General features: G+C 39.1%; 1 long non-coding RNA gene across 1 annotated transcript; it reads right to left on the bottom strand.

The window, feature by feature from the left end:
- Positions 1 to 6,927: 6,927 nt before the first annotated feature.
- Positions 6,928 to 17,978, bottom strand: LOC140925247 (uncharacterized). The gene is made up of 3 exons (XR_012164381.1): positions 17,821 to 17,978; positions 17,328 to 17,456; positions 6,928 to 7,176 (listed from the first exon to the last, which is right to left on the bottom strand). It is a non-coding gene; the product is annotated as an uncharacterized lncRNA (long non-coding RNA).
- Between the last annotated feature and the right edge of the window lie 4,239 nt (positions 17,979 to 22,217).

The following is a 22,217-nucleotide window of genomic DNA, read 5'->3' as shown; positions in this document are numbered from 1 at the left end:
AATAATCCACTAATGGCTTATAAAATATTTAATGTAATAATGTTTGCCAGAATCTACGCATTGCATGTATTTTCGTCAAATCTCTGATTCCGAGTATCCCCTTTTAGACCCTGAGATAGATGAATGTAAGTAAGGATTTAGGGACATCATGTAATGTTCACTAAAAATGGCATTTTAAAACGTGTATCTTACTGACATTCGGCTTCATCTCTAAGGACGTGATAAGTGTTGTATAAAATGACGCTTATAATAAACAACGATTTTAAAAATTTATCGTATCCTGACGTCGCTTTTAGTTAAGAGAACACCAGAGTAAGTTGTAACACATTTAGGCTTTATGCATCTTACGGACGCGTTAACTGAATTGTTGCTTTAAAAACATATGTTTAGTTCACAGTAAAAAAATTCTGCAATTACAGAACGTTTCCATATTTAAAGCTAAATAGTCGGAGTTCTCTAACTCATTGACGATTTGTGTTCGCCAGTCGCTTAAACCCATTTAACTGGGGTTGCCCATTACTATTCTTCCAAAATCATTCACGGGAGCTTTTTCCTCCAATAGTCGCCTCAATGTTCGTGAAGTTTTAGCGAAATCTGTAAGAGCGTTATCGAGAAATTTTGGGATAAAGATTTTGTGGTTAGAAATACGGTACAAAATGGATAATCTTGATGTTCGGCTGTTATCCGTAGAAAATGAAGCTCTTTTGACATGCAATTTCACCTCACAGTAGTTTCAATCTTTTTAAAAACGTGTGTGAATGACCGTGGAGATACCTTTGGCCGATTGCTAGAAAGAAGGATTTGATTAGTATGTATCGAGGCGCTTTTGTTAGCGGTTTTTGAACATTTTGGTTTACTTTAAAAAAAAAGCGAAAAATTTTTAAAGCGCTCGATAGATTTTGAGATTAACCTTCCTTTTATATGACCTTTTAGTTTCAAGATTATTGATACATTGTAAGGCAGTAAAATAAGGGCTACAATTCGCCAATATTTTGGCAGAAATGTTGTGTTTACAAATGTGAGCCTCTCATTATTCAGGGTATTGTCTCCAAGTTTCACATTTTCGCACATAACAATAGCTAGCATTTTTGCATATGTCAAATGCATTGTTAGTTACTGTTGTTCACGTGAAAATGAAACTTGGAGACAATGTCTTGAATAATGAGAGCCTTTCACTTGTAATAATGAAACTTCCGATAAAAAAGTAACGAATTGTAGCCCTTATTTTACTGCTTTACAATATATCAATAATCTTGAAACTAAAAGGTCATATAAAGGAAAGGTTAATCTCAAGAATCTTAAATTTTTAAAAAAGTCTGTCGAGCAGTTTAAAAACTATTCGCTAATTTGTTAAAGAAGACCAAAATGTTTACAAAACCGCTAACAAGAGCGCTTCGATACATGCTAATAAAACCCTTCTTTCTAGTAATCGGCTGGAGCTATCTCCATGATCTTTCACACACGTTTTTAAAGAGATTGAAACTACTATGAGGTGAAATTGCATGCAAAAAGCGCTTCATTTTCTACAGATAACGGCCAAACAACAATATTGTCCATTTTTTTACTGTGTTTCTAACCACAAAAACCTCATCCCAAAATATCTCGATAACGCTCTTACAGATTTCGCTTAAACCTCACGAACATCGAGGCCGCTATTGGAGGAAAAAGCTCCCGTGAACGATTTTGGAAGAACAGTTCCCAGTGCCGAGATATACTGCTGCAAGTAAAATAGATAATAGCGTCATTTCGTTGCTATGACAACTCCGATGCCGTTGCAACCCTGATCATAACAAATTTTCATCTTTATCTAATACAACTGTGGTGGCAATTTTTCCAAAACTTTGTTTATGGCGACGTAGTTTATGCTCAAACTTGGGAGGTATTGGCCCTGAAAAACTGTATCGAGCCACCTTAAAACACTAATAATAAAAGGGGAATCACCGTTCTTCTTTCTTCGCAAAAAGACATCATAGAGACAATTTGGGCTTCAAATGATCATTTTGTGCCAAGAAATTTGAGTAAGTTTTAAGACTAGCATCTTTTTTTTTTTTAGCCCAGCGCCTTTTTAGCCGAGAAGCGTTTTCATAATGGCTATTTAAACCGCAAAAGAGGAATACAACGCATTTTTTTACCTCTCTTCAGAGGACTGGTAAAAATTATCGCCACCAGTGTCAGTATGCGCAGTACAGTGTTTTATCTTATTTGCCATTAGTGGTGTTAAAAGCTTGTTGTTGTTGTTGTTTTTACTGTTTTCAGATCCTCGACATGTAATAAAAGATGTCTCTGAAATTTGAATGAACTGGTGGGGGGGCAGAGAGAGGGGCTGGGTGCTACTACCTCTTTGTTCTAGAGCTACCCTACCCCGGCCCGCGGACAAAAGCCAAAAAAAAGTAATATAATTAAATTAAGCTGAGCACTATTTAGCATTGTCAGTTTGTTAACAGATATGATAATCGGTAAATGAACAAATGCAAGGGGACTAAATGTCTTGATAGTAACTACAGTAATAGTTTCACTCCTTATTATGGCTAATGGTTAATTTGCTCACAATTTCCCACTGCTGGGAAATGCGGTGCTCTTTTGATTCAATGTACTCTTGGTTTTCACGTGACGTCACCAAATTTTAAAAGTAAGAAATTTTTGCTCCTCCCGGTCGCGAGTTTTTACTTTTGTGAAGTCTTAGAGCAGCTAAAAACTTTTCACCTTGAAAGGATCCTCCGTTTTCTGTCAATAGCTTCTAATTTTTTGCGTAACACGACATTTACCTGGTAGTCGAGAGAGCTGTCATGTAGAGACAGTCCTTGTATTTGGGAAAGTGTTAATTTAATGTTTATGGGTTTCTCGAGGGATGACTTCACGCTTTCGCAGCTAAACTCGCTAACAGATGTTGCTGTTGGCTTCCGGCCACCACCTCTCCGTAGGGCAACAACATGGAGTCTCCATTCAAAAATCTACTTCTCCACACATCTCGCATGTCAAAAATTGACCGACCTTTATCTATTGACTGATTTTGATTTTTCTTTTCGATGGCGTGGGGCGCTAATGGATCGGACTGCAAAACCTGTTATACATGTATATCCTACGACCGCTCAGGCATAATAATATGCCAGGACGTCTACCTGAATGAAGCACAAAGGATGAAGAACAACTTCCCTAATATATTTTTTCCACGGGTCGAAATGTTACACTTGTCATATATCCTAGAAGCGCTCAGGAACAATACTATGCCAGGCCCCGGTTGTTTAAAAGGTGGATAGCTCTATCCACCGGAAAAATCGCTCTCCAGTGGATAAGTATTGGGGAAACGAATTGTGCTATCTGATAGGAAGTGATTATCCAGTGTATAGCGCTATCCGCCTTCCAACAACTGGCGCCAGGTGTTCTACCTGGATGAACCAGAAACAATGATGAATTCACCTGTCCTGTGGACAGTGACCAAAAACTTGACCAAACAAAAGAGTAAAGCCTTAGAAATTTATTTCCGAAAACTTTGTCTTAAGCCGATCATAAGAAACTTCTATCTAGATTTTTACTCTTAGTAACTCTTAACTCGTTCATTTTGCGTTAAAACGAAACGCAACGTCAATGTCTGTGACTCACTTCCATACCCTACTGAGTTTTTTAACCCTTTAAGCCCTAAGAGTGATCAGCATCAAATTTCTCCTTGTAATATCAATGCTTTGTAAAACAGAGTGGTCATGAGAATTACAGACCTGATCACACATGATGAATTAATGAGAATTCAAATTTTGATCTTAGGGTTTAAAGGGTTAACCTCAAACTCAAAAAAAAGTACTGGCGGACGGGCGTATGCTGACGTCACAACTAAAATTTCTGACATTGATAGGTCTTCATTTTCCTTTTTTATATGGGACTCCGTTACGCGAGCTTAAGCGCGTGGGCTTCGCTTTAACATTAGTCTTTGAAATCTGACTTTAAGAAAATATTCTAAGGCTGTGCACAGAATTTTCCAAATCCCAACCGCCTATACAAGGGAATGACTCAAATAAATTTTAAAATACCGCATCTTCTTGGGTAAGGCGAAGATTCAATTCCCTTAACCTTCACACATGCTCAATGTTTCCCCGGTGTGGAGGAATGTGGCGGGAAGGTGTTGGTTTTTACTGACAAGTGCATAAACAGGCCAATTAATGTGGTAAATATTTATAGCTATTTTTTTTCTGTTAGTTAATTCAGTAGTAGGTACCGCATCACACAGTAACAAGCTCTTTGGTAAGTTTCAGAGTTTAAAGATTACTTCAAAATTAGAACTAAAATCTCGGTACGTCCTCGTGAAAATTCCCAAGTACAATGAAGTTATGGAATGCAAGTTTTGCCATCCCTTTGTTTGCGACCTTACCTCGTCTGGAGGTTTGCTTTGCTGTCTCGAATCCAAGCTCTACTGACCACCCTCTCGTAATTATATCATGTCATGCAAATACAAATAAAAAACATTTAATTTACTATTGCTTATTCACTATTTTGACATGTCAACACAAGTCAATAATATCTGGGAATCGGCGTCCTTGGCGATACGCAATATAGGAAAGCTCGGTTACTGATGCCAATAACAAACGTGGCGCTTAGAAGTTTAATTATCTACCAAGAACTCCAGTATCAAGGTCCTTCACTCAACTTTGCTTACTAGACTACTTCAATGCAGGAACCGTCATTTTGTGTTGAGTGTTGCTGCTCGAGCAAGTCTCATCGCCACACTTAGGCAATAAAAAACGTTTTTTCCGTGCTTGCATAGCCTGACTAATCACGATGTTCGACACAGTTATGCTAACCCTCAACTTTCTCTCGGGTTTGTCCAACTATTGAGAGTGTTTTTATCTGCAGGCTATGCTGAAATAATGCATACACAATGAAACGTTTTCTAACGTTTTTATAGAATCAGTTACCCGAGAAAAGAAAATAGAACTCTTTGTTTATGAAACTGATAAAGGAGAAATTCTTACCAGTCACGAAGTGTTGTACACGAAGTTTTGTAAGCGTAACTATATAAAGTTCTTGTTTTGCAAAAAAGAGACTTTCCAAAATAAGGATTTTTCTCGCTTAAATGTCAGTTTAAGCGAAAAAAAATAATCGATACATGCTAGGTCGATTTCGGCCGCTTTTTCGGATCCGTTTGCCGTTTTTGTAGAAGAGCGTAAGCTCATTTCAAGAACAGCGGCCGGAAATCGAGCCTATTTTCTAAAAATTTCTCAAGTTTCAGCCGACGAGGAAATAAGGAAAGTACAGTAAAGTTCAAATTTTTGAAATTATCATTAGGGCAACTATCCATTTTTCAGGTTTTCCGCAAAGTGGCATGACCTTCAGGAATTTTTGTTGGGACGTCACAATACATTAAAATTCTCTAGCATTTAAATGTAAATAAAACGGAAAAAACGAGTTTGCACTGTCTCATTAAACGCAAGGGGAGCAAATAGCTTACAAACCATCTTTGAGTTATTTTTATCATGAGGCAATAATTTTTTATTCTACCTAATTATTCCTGACCTTATATTATTGAGACAGCCACCAATTTTTATAGGCTTATCTGGAAATGATCATTATATATATTTATTGAAGCAGTAAAGCGGATCTATTCATTATCTGGATGTTTAGATTGTTTCGTAAAATGTTTCTATTTCGTCTGGTTGGAAGTGGTGTGATCCTGCCATAAATGTTTGGGCGAAAGTGCTGCCCAAGCTGTATCCTCTAGGAGGGCCGTAAGTATAGCCAAGTCTGCTGTAAGAATTGGTATTGGATGAGGCGTAGTCGGACAATTTAATGTCATATCCTCCTCCGAATGTAGGGCCATATGAAGGGTAAAAATGTAAGGAATATCTTGTGCTTGAACTGTATTTCCCTGTCTGAGGCAGTTTAACAGGTGCCCATCCTGGCTTGTTTACCAGTGAAAATAAAAAGGCTTTGGAGTCGTACTGAAACCCACCGCTGGAAACTATTAAAAAGAAAGGAATTGAAAACAGTTGTCATTTGCGACTTTCAGAATTCTGATATACCACACATACTACATTAGTTAACCCTCTTTACGCCGCAACGGCTAGAGCATGCGATGAAGTAAAAACAAAACAAAAAAACAGAGGGTCATGCAGGATTATGAACTTCTGACTACATGTACTCTATAGAGCAATCGATGTCGTTTAGAAATCCCATGTAAAAAGTTTCGATCAAAAGTTATAGCGCAGACTAAGATAAACATTACCTTTTGGAACACTTGTAGTATATCTCTTTCTTCTTTCCTGTGTGCTTCCCGAGGCGATTTATGTTTTTTTTTATGCTTGAGATGGTTTGTTGGAACTGACCGGAGAAGAGATGGGAAAGAATTAAATCCAAAAGCGAATGGTATCTTGCCAAATCGAAGTAATTAGCCTACTCGGCAGACGATCAATTTTTTTTTGTTTTTGGGACAAATGTCGTTTGAAGCATTTTTGAGGCAAACGCGTGGAGAGGGGTCACTGCTTCTAACTACCCAGTTCACAGTGATGAGTTAAAAAGACTTATAAGAGCAGTTGTTATGTTACCATTTGTTCTTTATTTCGAAGCCTCGATACAATTGCCATTGCATTTGCGCCATTTAACTTGTACACTCCGAAATTTGGGAAGAATTTTTTTTCTAAAAATGCCTATTCAACATTTATCTCTCCATATTAAAGTGTATTTAACACTAAAAAATGCGCGGTTACCCCTAGTTTTCTTTTTGGATTTCAATAGCCCTTGGTATGATCTACGATGGCGTATGGCATAGTCATTTTCTGAAAAACAAAAAAAAAAAAAAGAAAAAGAAACCTTCCCATTAGTGGGCACCGTCCTTAAGGCAGATTGATTCACTCCATTGCTCACTATCCGGCTGAACTTAAAGCATCATGTCAAGTGGAATGCTTTCGACGGCAGGGCTGTTAATAAAATCGCCAATTGTTTACATTGTTTACTTATCCCACGAAACACTAGCGTATCCTCCAAAAATATATCTTCCGACCCTTATTATTGTTACAGTCGGTCCCTTGCCGTCACATCGCGAGTGAAACGTACTTGCAGCCCAGCCGTCCACTGATGCACGCCAGCAGCGCCTCCAGCGAGAATAAACGCTTCTTATCTCCGGTGAAAGCCAGTTGTTTAACGAGGTTAAGTGGTTTCGGTTGTTTCCCACAATAACGGAGTCTTGCAAACCTAGAAAAATAGTCGACTTCCATAATCTGACAAAAGAACTATGGTCGGGCAAAACTGTTTAAAATTCGGCGCCAATTGAGCTGACTGTTTTCCGGGCAGTTAATAACATTGCAATTTACCGTCAGCCAAGATCGATAACACTTATTTTTATTTTTATACCATTTTAAATTAATACTGTAACCGTTTATTCTATTTTCACTTAACTTCTCTAACCCCTAATCAATACTTCTTTTTTTTTTTTTATTGACAAGAAAAAAATTATTTACGAATACTAACTAACTATGAAAAATAATATATATATCTATATGGCAAGAAACAAAATAAATTTGTAAAGGAAAAAAAAACAAACAAACAAACAAACTAAATTCAAAGGAAAAAGACGCAAACCTGATGAGTGAAACAGTATAGCAGTAAAGTGTAGCTTGAAGGAAATGACACTAGCATTCACTTATCTAAAGAAGTTTGTCCCATGTTTTTTTGAATTGCGATAAGCAGTTAGATCTAAAAGCTATGGTGCGAAGAATATCAATTTTGTTGTTGAGACGCAGTAGAAAACTGTCAAAGTCCAGGACGCCGTTGCGTACGCTTGTAGCAAAAACATTATATTTGGCGACAGTCAAACAGTAATTAAGCACTTCCCAGTTACTTGACTCTTTGTGCCAACCATATAGAATAGTGCTTTCAGATAAAGTCAGTTTGTGATTAAATTTTTCGTGCCATTAGAAAAACAAGTCCAAAACGAAGAGGATACACTACAGGTAATTAACATATGTTTTAGAGATTGACTTTCAAGGTTGCATAAAGGACAAACATCAGTATCAGTTATGCGCGCGCGGAAGAGGCTAGATTGGGTAGGTAAAATGTTGTGAATAATTTTGACTTGGAACATGATCAGTTTTGGTTCTTTCAAGATTTTAAACGGGAGCATGTAGATGTAACGAATTTCCTCTTTCGTGAACCCATGATCTAGAATTCAGCCCTCAGCAGTGGGTGCTGAGAAGCTCTTATCAAGTATGGAAGAATAGGCTTCTTTTGTGGAAAAAAGCTTCAAGGATGTTTCGCACTTTTCAGATTCATCATGCACGCCTGCTTTGACTCGTAGTGCAGTTTTCCATTCAGTTGGTATGGCTCTTAAAAGGCCGTAATAAGTGGTAAAAGGAAATTCAAAGTCATATTTCTCTTTCATTTCTGATAAGGTAAGAAATTTAAGGTTAACATTTAGAAGGTCTTCGATGCAACGAATTCCACTTGTACACCAGGATTTAATATAAATCGGTTTTCCATCAATACATATGTTACGGTTATTCCAAATTATTTGTTTTTTTATGGAAATTTGCTTGTCACAGGTTAGTCTTCTGAAGTCATGCCAGTAATTTAAAATGGTGTGGTAAAACTCCGGAAGGTTCTCTAAGTTGAGTAGCTTAGGATCGTAGTCGCATTCGATGAGGAACTCTAGACCTCCGTATTGGTTAAGAGCTTGATTTGGGATTTTTTTCCACGAAGCATTACTTGATTCAGCAATACGCTTTATCCAAGCAATCTTTAGCGACCGCTCCATGATTTCAAAGTCAATCATTTTTAGGCCCCCACAGTGTTTTTCACCAATGATAGTCTTTTTCTTAATTTTGGGAGGCTTACCCTCCCAAATGAAGCCGAAAATAATCTTATTAATTCTGTCTATAAGGGATTTAGATACGGTCAGTAACGAACTGCAATATATGAGTTTCGACAAACCTAATGTCTTGACAATATTGATTTTGCCAATTAAAGTTAGCTTTCTTTTTTTCCAGTTGTTGAGTGTTTTTTCTAAAGAACAGACCTTTTCTTCAAAATTAAGGGTGTTGGCTTGCTTTAAGTCATAGGAAAAGTGTATACCAAGGGCATAGACTGGTTCTTGGGGCCATTTAAAACCAAACGGCGTGTCTTTGCGCGACCTCCAACATCCTAACCACAACGCTTCGGTTTTGTTTGTGTTAATTTCGAGACCACTGATCTGCTTGAATTTGTCTAAATGTTTTTTTTTAAATGTTTTTGTCTAAATGTTATCTTAATTTCATTCTGACCGACTTGGATGCCTTTAATAGTATGGTCTTTCTTAAGTACTCTAGCTAAGAGTTCGATTCCAACGACGAAAAGGAGGCCAGACAGTGGGCAACCTTGTCGCACACCTTGCTCGAGAAGGAAGAAGTCCGATGCATGACCATTGTGTAGTACACAGCTCGATGCTTGGTTGTAAATAACTTGAAACCAGTTGAGTATGTCAGGGCCAAAATTAAACGTTTGTAAAGCGGCTCTTAAGTAGTTCCATTCTATTGTATCAAACGCTTTTCGAAAGTCAAGAAATATGGCAATACCGGGTTTTTCTTCCTGCTTAGTGTGAGACATTACATCTTGAATTAGTCTAACGTTTTCACCGATAAAGCGTCCTTTAATGTAACCAGTTTGGTGAGAGTTTATGATTTTAGGAAGGACTTTTTATAGTCTTTTTGCAATAGATTTTGTCAGAATTTTGTAATCAACGTTTAGTAGAGATATGGGTCGCAGGTTTTCAAGTAAAGTTTTGTCTTTGTTCTTTTTGGGGATGAGTGAAATAATTCCGCGCTTTTGGCTGATAGATAGTGAACCTTTTTGGAAAGCATAATTAAAACTGGCAGTCATCTCAGTGCCAAGGTCACTCCAGAAGAATTTGTAGAATTCTGCAGAAAAACCATCAGTTCCTGGCGTTTTATTGTTTTTAAACTCTTTTAAGGCAGTTAAGCATTCTTCTTTTGAAATCATGCCTTCACACAGTATTTGTTCGTTTTCATCTAGCGGATCAATATTCTCTAAATTGAATAAATCAGATTCAGGCAGATTATCCTGGGAATTTTGCGACTTGTAAAGAGTTTCAAAAAAAGTTTTTTGTTCTTGTAGTATCTCAAACTGATCACAAGTTACCTGATTGTTACGAAGTTTGAGCCTTGTGACTGTTTTTTTAAAATGATTTCGTTTTTCCAGGTTGAAGAAGTATTTGGAATTTCGCTCACCAAACTCATGCCACCGAGCTTTGCTCCTAAGAATGGCGCCTTTTGTTTTTTGTCGCATGATCGTTTGAAGGCGCAATTTTTTCGCGTAAAGCTCGTTCAATATTCTTTTGTCGCTAGGGTTTTGTTCACACTTTTGCGTAAGTTCATTAACTTTATTTTGAAGGGCAGCCTCTTCATTCCTCTTGTTCTTAGCTTTGATTTTTGAATACTTGATTGTGAATCCGCGAATTTCCATTTTAATTAAGTCCCATTTTAGACCTAAGTCATCCAGGTCAGCATATTTATCTTTGAAATCCGGTAGACTTTCACGGATTGCGGAAGTGAAGTCTTCGTCGTCTAATAGAGAATTATTAAATTTCCAAAAATCAGGAGCTTTAGGTTGCAATAAATCTTCTGTCTTAAGATGTAAAGTGACAGCCGAGTGATCAGTTTCAGGGGCGTTAATTATATTGCAAGCATGTGTGTCACTGCTGAGTTCTTTTGAAATTAAAAAGAAGTCTAGTCGGCATTAGATTTTTAGCGATTTGTTTCTCCAAGTGAAGCGGTTGTCGTTCGGATTGCGATCGCGCCAAATGTCTGTTAAATTATAGAGGTTCGCAAGATGCTGAACTTCTTTAATTACTATGGATTTTTTCCAAAATGAATTTCCACCTTTTTTGTCATTTTCAGAAAGAGCGTAGTTGAAGTCACCTGCGATAATAATATTCTCTTGGGCAAAATCTTCAAGCTGATTTTCGAGCTCTTTAAAAAACGTGACTTGCTGATTCGCGTCATTCGGGGCATAAATATTCACTAGAATTAGATGCAACTCATCAATTAATAGGTCAAGTATAAGAAACCTGCCATTCGTGTCTTGGATGCATTTTTCGACCTTGACATCTAAGTTCGGATTAACGAGAGTCATGACGCCTTTGCTGTGTGAACTGCCGTGACTAAAATAAACCTTCCCGCCCCATTCAGCTTCCCAAATTTGGGCACATTCTTTAGAGCTGTAGGTTTCTTGTAAGAATGTGGAATGGAATTTTTGATTATGTAACCAACGGAAGATTGATCGACGTTTGATTGACTTATTCAATCCTCTTACGTTTAAGGACTGGAATTTAACATCAAAAGTAGGTTTTAAATGCGTCTACGGGACAAAGGGAAAAAGTCAGAAAATTGCGCTGGCAACGGCGGACTTTGACAGCTGTCTTTTGGCCGAAGTGTGAATGTGAATGCAGTGTTTTGGTGATTAAAGTGTTCAAACTACTAGTAGAAATAAAATAAATTATCAAAGGACTTAGACAAACATTACTTAAGAAACATAAACAGAAAAATAAAAAAGGCGCTGAAAAAGGCCTTCGAACGCACCACACGAAAGTGGTTTGGCGTATTTGAGAGGGTAGCATAACAAGGGACGTAGAAAGCATCCGCAATAACAACGAATTTGACTCTGAATGTAAAATAAACGGATTTGCCATTTTGAAAGGTGCAAGTGAAAATTTGGTTACCGTAAGGGAAGCATGAAAATAGCGAGTTCCATCTCAGGGTCGAAATTAAGTCCTCGTATTTGGAAACACAAAACTAGAACATAATTTTAAAGGCAAGAAGCAACGGAGTAAAAATAAAACTGGTTTTCAACTAAGAGTTAATTTTAAAGTTTTGTGAAAGGATTGGACTTACGGAAAAAGCGTCACCTATTCGCTTTGACTAAGCAGTTCTTGGGATTGGACCATAACATCAGAGGATTCTTCTTACTTTGCAGTGGTTCTTGATGTTCGGCTGTACCATTGCCATAATCCTCATGGGTATTCACTGAAAAGTTGACAGGGAACCATTTCTTCGGCACGTCATAATGAAAATAAACTTTTCCATTGACAACTAACTTATCTCCTATGACGGAAGCTTTGTGGCTAGGTGTTTCTTGTTTTATCTTCTTCATCGCAGGGATAAGGACGTTTTTCCTGATTTCTTGTATGTGCTTCGGTAGGTCTTCACCCATTGAAAAACGCGAGTTTTTCAGCCTGTAGCGAGCTTTCCAGACGCGATCTCTGTCAGCACGACACGTGAAGCGAGCAATGAGAGGTCGGGCTCTGTTTCTGTTTGGCTTGCCAAGACGGTGTGCCCCGCAAAGCTTCATATTCGAGACTTCGTCTTGTGGTAGGTTTAAATTTCGGGTTAAGACGTCACGTACCAGCGAGAAGCAATCCTCGTCTTTGGACTCATTGACTCTGTAGAAAATTAGATTCCATCGACGACTATAGATGTTTAAATGAGTCAGCTCATCCCAACAAGTTGACTGCTCGTTTTCGCAGTTCGCGACGCGTTCCACAAGGTCGTCATGCTCTCCTTGGGTGAACTCAAGGGAATCTTTAGTGTTGTTCACTGTCTTATCGACTTCACGGAGTTGTTTCTTTAAGGCTTGTTTAATGCTCTTAACCCATAACCCCTTAGATAAAGCAAGTAACTAGAGCAGAATTATTATGGGGAAAAAAGGGGTAAGGGATGAAGTACTCCAAATATGGACAGCAGGTCACTTTTCTCTACATATTGGTGTAACAGTCCGAAATCTACAAGGGGAGAGGTGATAATGCTCTCTAGGGAGTGATAATCCCCCAGGATAGTGAGAGGTCATAATCCTCTCTTGGGGGTGATAATCCCCCAGGATAGTGAGAAGCTAGGTGATAATCCTCTCTAGGGGTTGATAATCCCCCAAGGTTGTGAGTGGAGGGTGATAATCCCCCTTGGGTACTGGAGAGGTGGAAAGACCTCTCTAGATGTCTAATTCCCCGGTTTAAGGAGTAACAAGAGTCTATGGGGCAAAGTGTGACCTGTATGGGAGCACTTCATCCCCACAAATACCCCAAAGGGGTATTCCCCATAGACGAACAACAGGAATTGTAGGGCTACTTCCAGAGTCAAATGTCACTTGAAACAATGGTCACATGGTACTTGAACATTGCGCGTAAGATTAGACTGGGCAAATGTCCCATTGACTAGGTATCAGCTGAGGACTTAACCAGGAACAGCAGCAAGTTGCTCAGCGGCCTAAGACTTCCTCCACAGCAGATGAGGAGATATGCAATAACAAACAACAAAACAAAGGATTAGTCTGTAAATTAACCACAATTAGTTGACTAATTACATAAACTGGATGCAACTGGTGTATCTATCAAGTCAGGGCCAGATACTGAGATGTGAGAACCCAATATATATTGACAAAATTTTTAAACAATTCCTTATCGATAAATCGGAAAAGACATGCTCATGGTTGTTGTTTGTAAGCTACTAAAAGTAACTGTATAATTTATGGTTTCAACCCAATTATTGAAACAATGACAATAGTACATTCCGAGGCCCCTTGGGGACATTCACAACAAGAAAGGTTAGCTCCAAAGGAGAGGACTCACCCAATGAGACCATTATCATGCAACAACAACACAACAACCAGGCTAAAGAGGGGTCCTAATCCTCTCTCTGGGGTCCTGATCCTGAACCTGATATATATATTTTTTTTTGGGTATTTTTTTTTGTATTATTTATTTTTGTACTTTTTTTTTTTTGGTATTTTTTTGTATCTTTTTTTTTGTCATCTTTTTTTTATTTTTTATTTTTTATTTATTTATTTATTTGTTTTTTTTTTGGTATTGTTTTTTTTTTTGTATATTTTTTTGTATTTGTATTTGTATTTTTTTTTTTCATATCTGCGCTTATATGTTGTCCCCCTGGGGACAACCACAACAGACCATCAAGTCCCCAGGCTACAGAGAGGTCCTAATCCTCTCTCTGGGATCCTAATTCCCAGGCCCCCTGGGGACAACCACAACCAGCCATCAAGTCCCTAGGCTACAGAGAGGTCCTAATCCTCTCTCTGGGATCCTAATTCCCAGGCCCCCTGGGGACAACCACAACAAGCCATCAAGTCCCCAGGCTACAGAGAGGTCCTAATCCTCTCTCTGGGATCCTAATTCCCAGGCCCCCTGGGGACAACCACAACAAGCCATCAAGTCCCCAGGCTACAGAGAGGTCCTAATCCTCTCTCTGGGATCCTAATTCCCAGGCCCCCTGGGGACAACCACAACAAGCCATCAAGTCCCCAGGCTACAGAGAGGTCCTAATCCTCTCGCTGGGATCCTAATTCCCAGGCCCCCTGGGGACAACCACAACAAGCCATCAAGTCCCCAGGCTACAGAGAGGTCCTAATCCTCTCTCTGGGATCCTAATTCCCAGGCCCCCTGGGGACAACCACAACAAGCCATCAAGTCCCCAGGCTACAAAGAGGTCCTAATCCTCTCTCTGGGATCCTAATTCCCAGGCCCCCTGGGGACAACCACAACAAGCCATCAAGTCCCCAGGCTACAGAGAGGTCCTAATCCTCTCGCTGGGATCCTAATTCCCAGGCCCCCTGGGGACAACTACAACAAGCCATCAAGTCCCTAGGCTACAGAGAGGTCCTAATCCTCTCTCTGGGATCCTAATTCCCAGGCCCCCTGGGGACAACCACAACAAGCCATCAAGTCCCCGGCTACAGAGAGGTCCTAATCCTCTCTCTGGGATCCTAATTCCCAGGCCCCCTGGGGATAACCACAACAAGAAAGGTGAGCTCCAAACGAGAGGACTCACCCAATAAAAACATTATCACGCAACAACAACACAACAACCAGGCTAAAGGGAGGTCCTAATCCTCTCTCTGGGGTCCTGATCCCCAGGCCCTGAGAGGTGGAAATCCCTGAAAATTTTAGCTTATTGCTGGTTTTTACATGACGTCACTATCCTATCGAGATTTTTACTTTCACAATGCATTAGAGCAGCTGAAAACTAATTTTCATACAAATTTTCGCTTCAAAAGGGTTCTTGGTTTTGTGATAGAATACGCTTGAATTTCTAAGCTTTTGCGTGACGCGGAATTTACATGACGGCCAAAAGAGCTGTCATGTAGGTTTTAAAAAATGACTTATTTCAGGAAATTTGCCATCTAAACAGTTCGTGTATTGAAAAAGTATCACTTTCATGTGTATGAGTTTCTCGAAGGATAAATTCACCCTTTTGTAGCAAAACTCGGTAACATATGTTTCTGTTGGTTTCCGTCCGCCATGTTGCATGGCGTCTCCATACAAATCTCCATAAGTTTAGGGAAAACATTTCTACGGATATCTCGTATACGAAATATACCTCTGACCTGAATCTTGCTGAGGGTCTTTGTATATGTACCTCCTTTCATTTCAAAGATGCTGGACTTCATCTATTGAACGGTTTTGATTTTATTTTGATCTATTTTGAATGGCGTGACACTGAAAACTAGCAATAATTCCTGTTTATGAACCGGAGAACGAAGGAAATTTTTGATTTTCGAATACTGTAAAACGCGCCTTTTTACAGGAGCAGTCTGCACGTGCGAAGCATGAAACCGACCTTGATGATTTTCTGTCATGTATCATTCTCAACTCATAATATGTTAGATGTGAATAAAGAATTAAAACTGAAATTCAATCCATTATTTGAAAAAATCTCGAAGACCCAATCGTCACAGATTTGATTTTAACAGTCCGTATTCTTTCTTACTCCATAGTAAGAGCATAATAAAAGCACGGACATGCATAATGGAATCCCCGGGACTTGAATAAAATGAATTTCAGAGGCCGCGGCGCCAAGTCCCTCTTCATAATAATAAGTGAACTCAAAAATAACTTTCCATGTCTGAAAGCGCTCAGTACAGTCACATGCACGCAATATTGCAAACGCAGATGTCGTTCGAGGTGCAATATAATAAGAATATTAAGTTACCTATCGATAGACTAGAAAAATACCGCACCTGAATCATGAGAGAGCAACTCTGATCCCAAAGGAAGACACACTGGGCTAAGATGATTTGCTACGGAGGAACCTTGACTGTGAAGTGCCAGCAGAGAGAGTCGAAACGGCTAAAGTGACGGTATATGCGAGAGGATATCGAAAGTTCAAGAAGAGGAGAAAGCAGCGACATTCGAGAGGAGGGTTGCACGATTGTAGATCAATGTTCCAAGGACCAAGTTTGACCAAGAGCGGCGGTGCAACATCTCTTCGTGGAAGGTCTGTCCAGAAAAAACTCAAACGCGTACGGCTTGTATGCAGGTAGAAGATCAAGGTAGCTCTTCCTAAAACGGTGATCTCGTCATTACAGCTTAGCAAAAATTCCAATTCATGAAGAAAAAATCCAGGCTATAAGTAACAAACATTTTGTTCCACGCGAAGAGAAGAATATGAAGTGCTATTTTGCTGAGCTAGGCGCGAAAATATAGGCATCGACTGTACATGTGATAGCTGGCATCTAATTGGCCTAGCGAAACAATTAGTGTGACAGGGGTCACATGCAGGAAGTGACCCCTGAAAGGAAGTGAGCTGATTCCACTACTGGTAAGGGCGGGTTTATGGTTATCACATTAACTTCAATTTATCCTGTTGTATAAATTAGCTATTTCAACTTGGGCTTCGTCAAGTCTAGCCTCCAGATTAAGAATTCGTTCTTCGCGGATTTTAGTGTTGTCGTCGATAGCTTTAAGTCTTAATAAGAAACTTTGATATTCTGTTAGCGTCATTTTGATGTAGGCGCCACTGGGCTGCTTCGATGGATTCCGTGTCGGTGCCAGAGCTGCTTATCCTCGGTCGTTTATTATCTAAATCTTTGTTTCCCATGTTGGTAGCTGTTAGTACGATGAAAAACGTACAAGAACGGCAATATTCACTGTGTTGTGTTGATTTCTCAAAGCCGGGTTTGCGGAGCTTTCAAATGTGCGTCTACTTCCAACGGCTCATGCCCAGCTCTCCACCCCTAATCAATACTAGTTTTGCCTCTCTTGGTCGCTAATAAATTGAACAACATGACGCCACAATGACAGCAAATAACGTCATTATGCCAGTTTTTGGAAAAAAATTAGATTTTTGGAAATGATTATTCTGTGTTATTTTTGCCTTTTTTTTTTTTTTTTTTTTTTCATGAGCGGTTTCGAAGTTTTAAAGAGGGGACCTCTATAGCCACCCGCCCGGTCACAGGAAGCAAAAATAACCCCGGTCTGAATAGGGTTAACTGCTCACCTCAAATCACCCGGCACTCAGACAGAGTGATAGTTCATATTTAACATCTAGGATTTTGTAAGACATGACTCTTACCATTAGGACTACAGGCTCGTCCATCTCCTTTATATCCAGGTTTGCAGGTACATGTGTAGGACCCAACGGTATTGTGACATATTGCATTGACGTGACAGTCATCAAAGTTACTTGAACACTCGTTCAGATCTAAAGAGAATTGAAACACAACAGACTGAAAATGATTAATAAAAGTAGAAACGGGAAAGGCTCAGAAATGCAAGGATGGTAGTGTTTTCACTATTTTTTCCCTTCAAGACCCTCCACAAAAAAACAATGAAAAGATCTGAATTTGATATCCGTCATATTCACCGTATTTTATCTGCTTTTTGACAGTTTTTGAGGTGATCCGTATATATAAATTAGGCATTTTGCTAATCGTTTCGAAGCCTTGCGAATTGTGAGACCATCTCTTTGCTTTTTGACTATGGCGTATTGTCATGAGGCAGGGTATACAGTGTGTTTCTTAATGACGTTCAGTGCTAGTGTTCAATAGATGTCTAGCTCTTCTTACCATCACAGGTTCGTCCGTTTCCGGTATATCCAGCTTTGCACGTTCATGTGTATGAGCCCACAGTATTTTGGCAAACGGCATTGACGTCGCAGTCATCAGAATCAGAAGTACATTCGTCCTCGTCTAAACATATTAAAACACTTTCTAATTCTCAAATGGTTGATTAGAATTTAATTCATTACTATCATAGCAAGATAGCAATTGTAAAATCATCTTCCGTCTACAAATATCTTTCTTCGATTGAAAAATATGGATTTTTTTCGTTAGCATCAGCACATCGGTAAAACCCCGACAAGCAGATGCCCCTAAAGGCGAGAGAAAAAATACAGGAAGCGGAGAGACTCTCATCTCCCTCTCATAGTTCACTAGGCATTTTTCTCTCACTTTTTCTTCCCTCTGCTAGTAGAGAGTCTCAATGGGGTGGTGGCTTTTTACGGTTATCGGCTAAAATTTTGGTTCTTTTAAGGTTATAGGTTAAGTTTTTTCAGTTACGGTTAACAAAAGGTTAAAAATTATTTTCTTTTGTTTCAAAGAGTTAAATATTAATAAACCTGTATTTTTTGTAGCCTCAAAGCAAAGTAAAGGTCTTAGGATCATCTCGGTATAGCATGAAGTTATTCTTTTGAAAAATTTTAACATTTGATAGATCATACTATTTATAAAGAATTCCATTTCTATTATTATTTTACGCATAGAAACGTCAATACTCTTTTAGAGGGATTGCACAATTATCACAAGCAGCAGCAAGTGGTATTGACAAGTGACACGGTAACTAACAGTTAAACAAAAACACTGGAAACGGATCCTCTCCTTTCAAGGTCAAACTACACACGCTGGTGGCATGCCATAATCGTTCTACGAGACAGTAAGTTGCCTTCACCAGCGGAGCAGAACATTCAACTACGAAATACTGTTGAAGATTGGAAATATTCGCCCATGTAGAAAAGATGTCTAGTTACGCAAACAGGGAAAAATACGCAAATTACTTCATTTTCCTCACTGGTGGCATCCCAGAACTGCTATACGCAGAAACAAACTACCCTCACCAGCGGTACGCTTAAAATCGGTCCGTATTTCTGATAATGAAAGCGGAATCACACAAGCAAATGAACGTAATTTGTCGCAATTCATTGGCATATTTTACAATCATAACGGGCAACAAACGACGTTACCAGATACACATTAAAAATGTAGAAAACCAATCCGGACCCGACCCGCCTTAACTGAATAAAACTCTTTCACCAGTGGCATCTCTAAACTTATTCCACGCAACAATAAATCGCCTTCACTGATAATAGACAAAGGCAAAAATAAACGCTTCAAATAAAGAAATCACTAAACTTTAGAGCCCAAAGACAAAAAAAAAGCGCCGCCTCAATAAACAAGAAACGCTGGCTAAACAGCCCACCACGAAACTATCAGTTACGTGACAGAAAAGCATGATAATAAAAGCATAATAGGTGACAAAAGCGGGTGACAAACAAAAAGCGAGCGCAAAAGAAAACGCAACTTGGCAAAAAGACATGAAAAAGCGATAAGCCTAGAAGTAAAAGAAACTAAGCACCGTGAAACAAATAAACTCGAACATGCAAAGCGAAGAGGTGTGACCATGCCAACGACTACTACAAACTAAAGAAACGAAACGCAAAAAATGCAGAGAACTGAAAATAAACTACAGTATGTTGCCCAGTATCCGGACACTTGAAACAAAAACTCAATTTTTGAGGGGCCCTTTTCAGTTCTCGGTGAACGAAGTATTTCGAATGAAAGCTGAACATTTCAGCTTTAAGATGAAAGTTTTGGCGATTTGAAAGCTTGCGAAACAGTCGCAGAAGAAGCCGTTCTGTTCACGTGAGTAACCTTTTCATGGCTAATATTTACGCTGTTTACTGCGCAGTAAAATTAGTGCTGCTCAGAAAAGGGAGGGTAATGTGTGATACTTTCAAAGAAACTGTTTTATTTTTAAAGTGAAGATACTTAAGGAAGTCAGGTTTTCAGAAAGTTTATTAATTCTTCTTGAAATTCGATTTGTTTGGAATAACGGAGGCCAGAAACATTCACTAAGTTTTGATGTCATGTGCCCAGTATCCGGACAGTTTTTCTTTGCTGTACAGAATCGATGAATTAGCTGTGTAAATTATCCGGATAAGATTTATTTCATATCAGTAACTATAATTAAGGCTTAGGATATATGATATAGTCGTAAAATGTAATTCTACTCAACTCCGTATGGAAATTTTCTTCACTCATTCAGAGGCGAGTTGATTTCGTGTGCACGGCTTGTTTCGCGTGACTGCATTTTCTATATACAACTGAAAGCGTCTGAGTTGAACCTGGAATTCTCATACTTTCCCCAGTTGTGACTGCTAGAATGGGGTTGCAACGGTCTGAAAAATGTCACAAAGGGATCGAGAGATTTGAAAGAAGGAGCAATTAGTGTTTGAAAAGCAGGCTTATTGTGGGGACTGATCATGAGCATGAAGAAATCAACACTGCAGGTCAGACTAAATAGGAGAGTGACCTTTGACCGTCGGGTTGAGGTCCCTTCCCCAAGCTTTTTTTTAAGATAAAAAATGAAGAAAGAAAGTCGCTTGCAGATTGGCTAATTGAGATTGCAAACTGCGGTTTCGGCATGTCCACGGATGCCTTCCTTAAATCAGTGAAAAAGTTCCTAGAAAAGGAAGTAATAATAATAATAATAATGTTTATTTCTTATATTGCGCAGTCTAGCATGCGATAAAGATATGATCGAGTGCGCATTACAACACTAAAATCTTAAAGTAATAAATGGCTAGTCCAAATAATGATAATAATAATAATAATTTACAATTTTCGGAAAACAATAAAAGTAAAATATGAGTTAATAAAAGAACTAATAAAAAGCTAATTTAAAAAGATGTGTCTTTAGTAAAACTTTAAAAATGTTCAATGATTGACATTGTCTAATTTCTAGAGGGAGTCGATTCCATACTTTGGGCGCAGCATTTTCAAACGCCCTATCCCCGAGTGTCTTTTTTGTTCTATAGGTATTGTCCATTAGGAGTATGCCCCGGTATGATCTCAACTGATACCGCGAGCTCTCTTTGATTTTTATCAAGTCTAAAAGATATTGTGGTACGACGCCGTAGATACATTTGTGAACTAGCATTGCTATCTTGAATTCTATTCTGTGGGTAACCGGAAGCCAGTGCAGGTTGATCAGGGATGGTGTGATAGGATCATACCTAGATATAGTACATACCAGCCGAGCTGCCGCGTTCTGCAGGCGTTGCAGCTTACCAAGATGAACAGCGGGCGTACCATATAATAGACCGTTACAATAGTCTAATCGTGACATTATAATAGCCTGTACAATGGACTTCCTATTATCATATGATAAATACTTTCTAATACGCCGGATGTTATGTAGATGGTAATAAATATTCTGACATATGCTGTTAATATGTGTGGTCATATTCATGTTTGCATCAAACCAAGCACCCAGGTTTCTAACAGAGTAAACCGCAGAAACCTTTACCTCACCTACTTGCAAGTCACTTATCATAACCTTATTTAACTGTGCGCGTGTACCTATAATAAGAAACTCGGTCTTAGCATCGTTCAGCCGAAGTTTGTCTTGGACCATCCAGGTTCTTATGTCCCTGATGCAAGCTTGTAGAGCGTCAACAGCATCCGTCTCAGTAGAAGAACCATCCGGCTTAAATGAGATATAGAGCTGCGTATCATCAGCGTATGCGTGAACGTTAGGGAGATGGGATTCAACAACATCGAAGAGCTTACTTGCGTACAACGTGAAGAGCAAGGGACCAAGACATGATCCTTGAGGTACCCCTTGAGGCAGATCAAAGTCACTCGAATAGCTCCCGTTAATCAGGATTCGCTGTTTCCTGTTTGATAAATACGAGTGAAACCATTTAAGAGCGGTACCTGTAATTCCATACGTCACGCACAGGCGATTCAACAACACTTGGTGGTCAATCGTGTCAAATGCTGCACTCAGGTCTAGCAATACCAAAAGAGTAACTCGTTGATTGTCCATTGCAGCTAGTATGTCATTCTGTATCTTCAATAGGGCAGTCTCTGTGCTATGACCAAGTCGATAGGCTGACTGGAGGATGGGATACAAACCCGATTGAGTAACGTGATCGGTTGTCTGATCATAAACTGCCCTTTCAACCAATTTAGAGAGGTATTGCAGATTACTCACAGGTCTTAAATTGGATAAGGAAGTCCCTTGCTTGGTCTTCTTCAGTCTTGGATCCACAAGGGCCGTTTTCCAATCAGATGGAAAGTGTCCCAAGGAAAGTGAAGAATTCACGACATTAGTGATGATGGGGAGAAGCATATCGGACATGCCGACTACTAAATTGGTTGGCATAGGATCAAGTTGACAGCTT

Source organism: Porites lutea, chromosome 14 (genome assembly GCF_958299795.1).
Source record: "Porites lutea chromosome 14, jaPorLute2.1, whole genome shotgun sequence".
Classification (NCBI taxonomy): domain Eukaryota; kingdom Metazoa; phylum Cnidaria; class Anthozoa; order Scleractinia; family Poritidae; genus Porites; species Porites lutea.
Note: the sequence above shows the minus strand (reverse complement) of the source record. Positions and strands in the feature narration are given on the sequence as shown.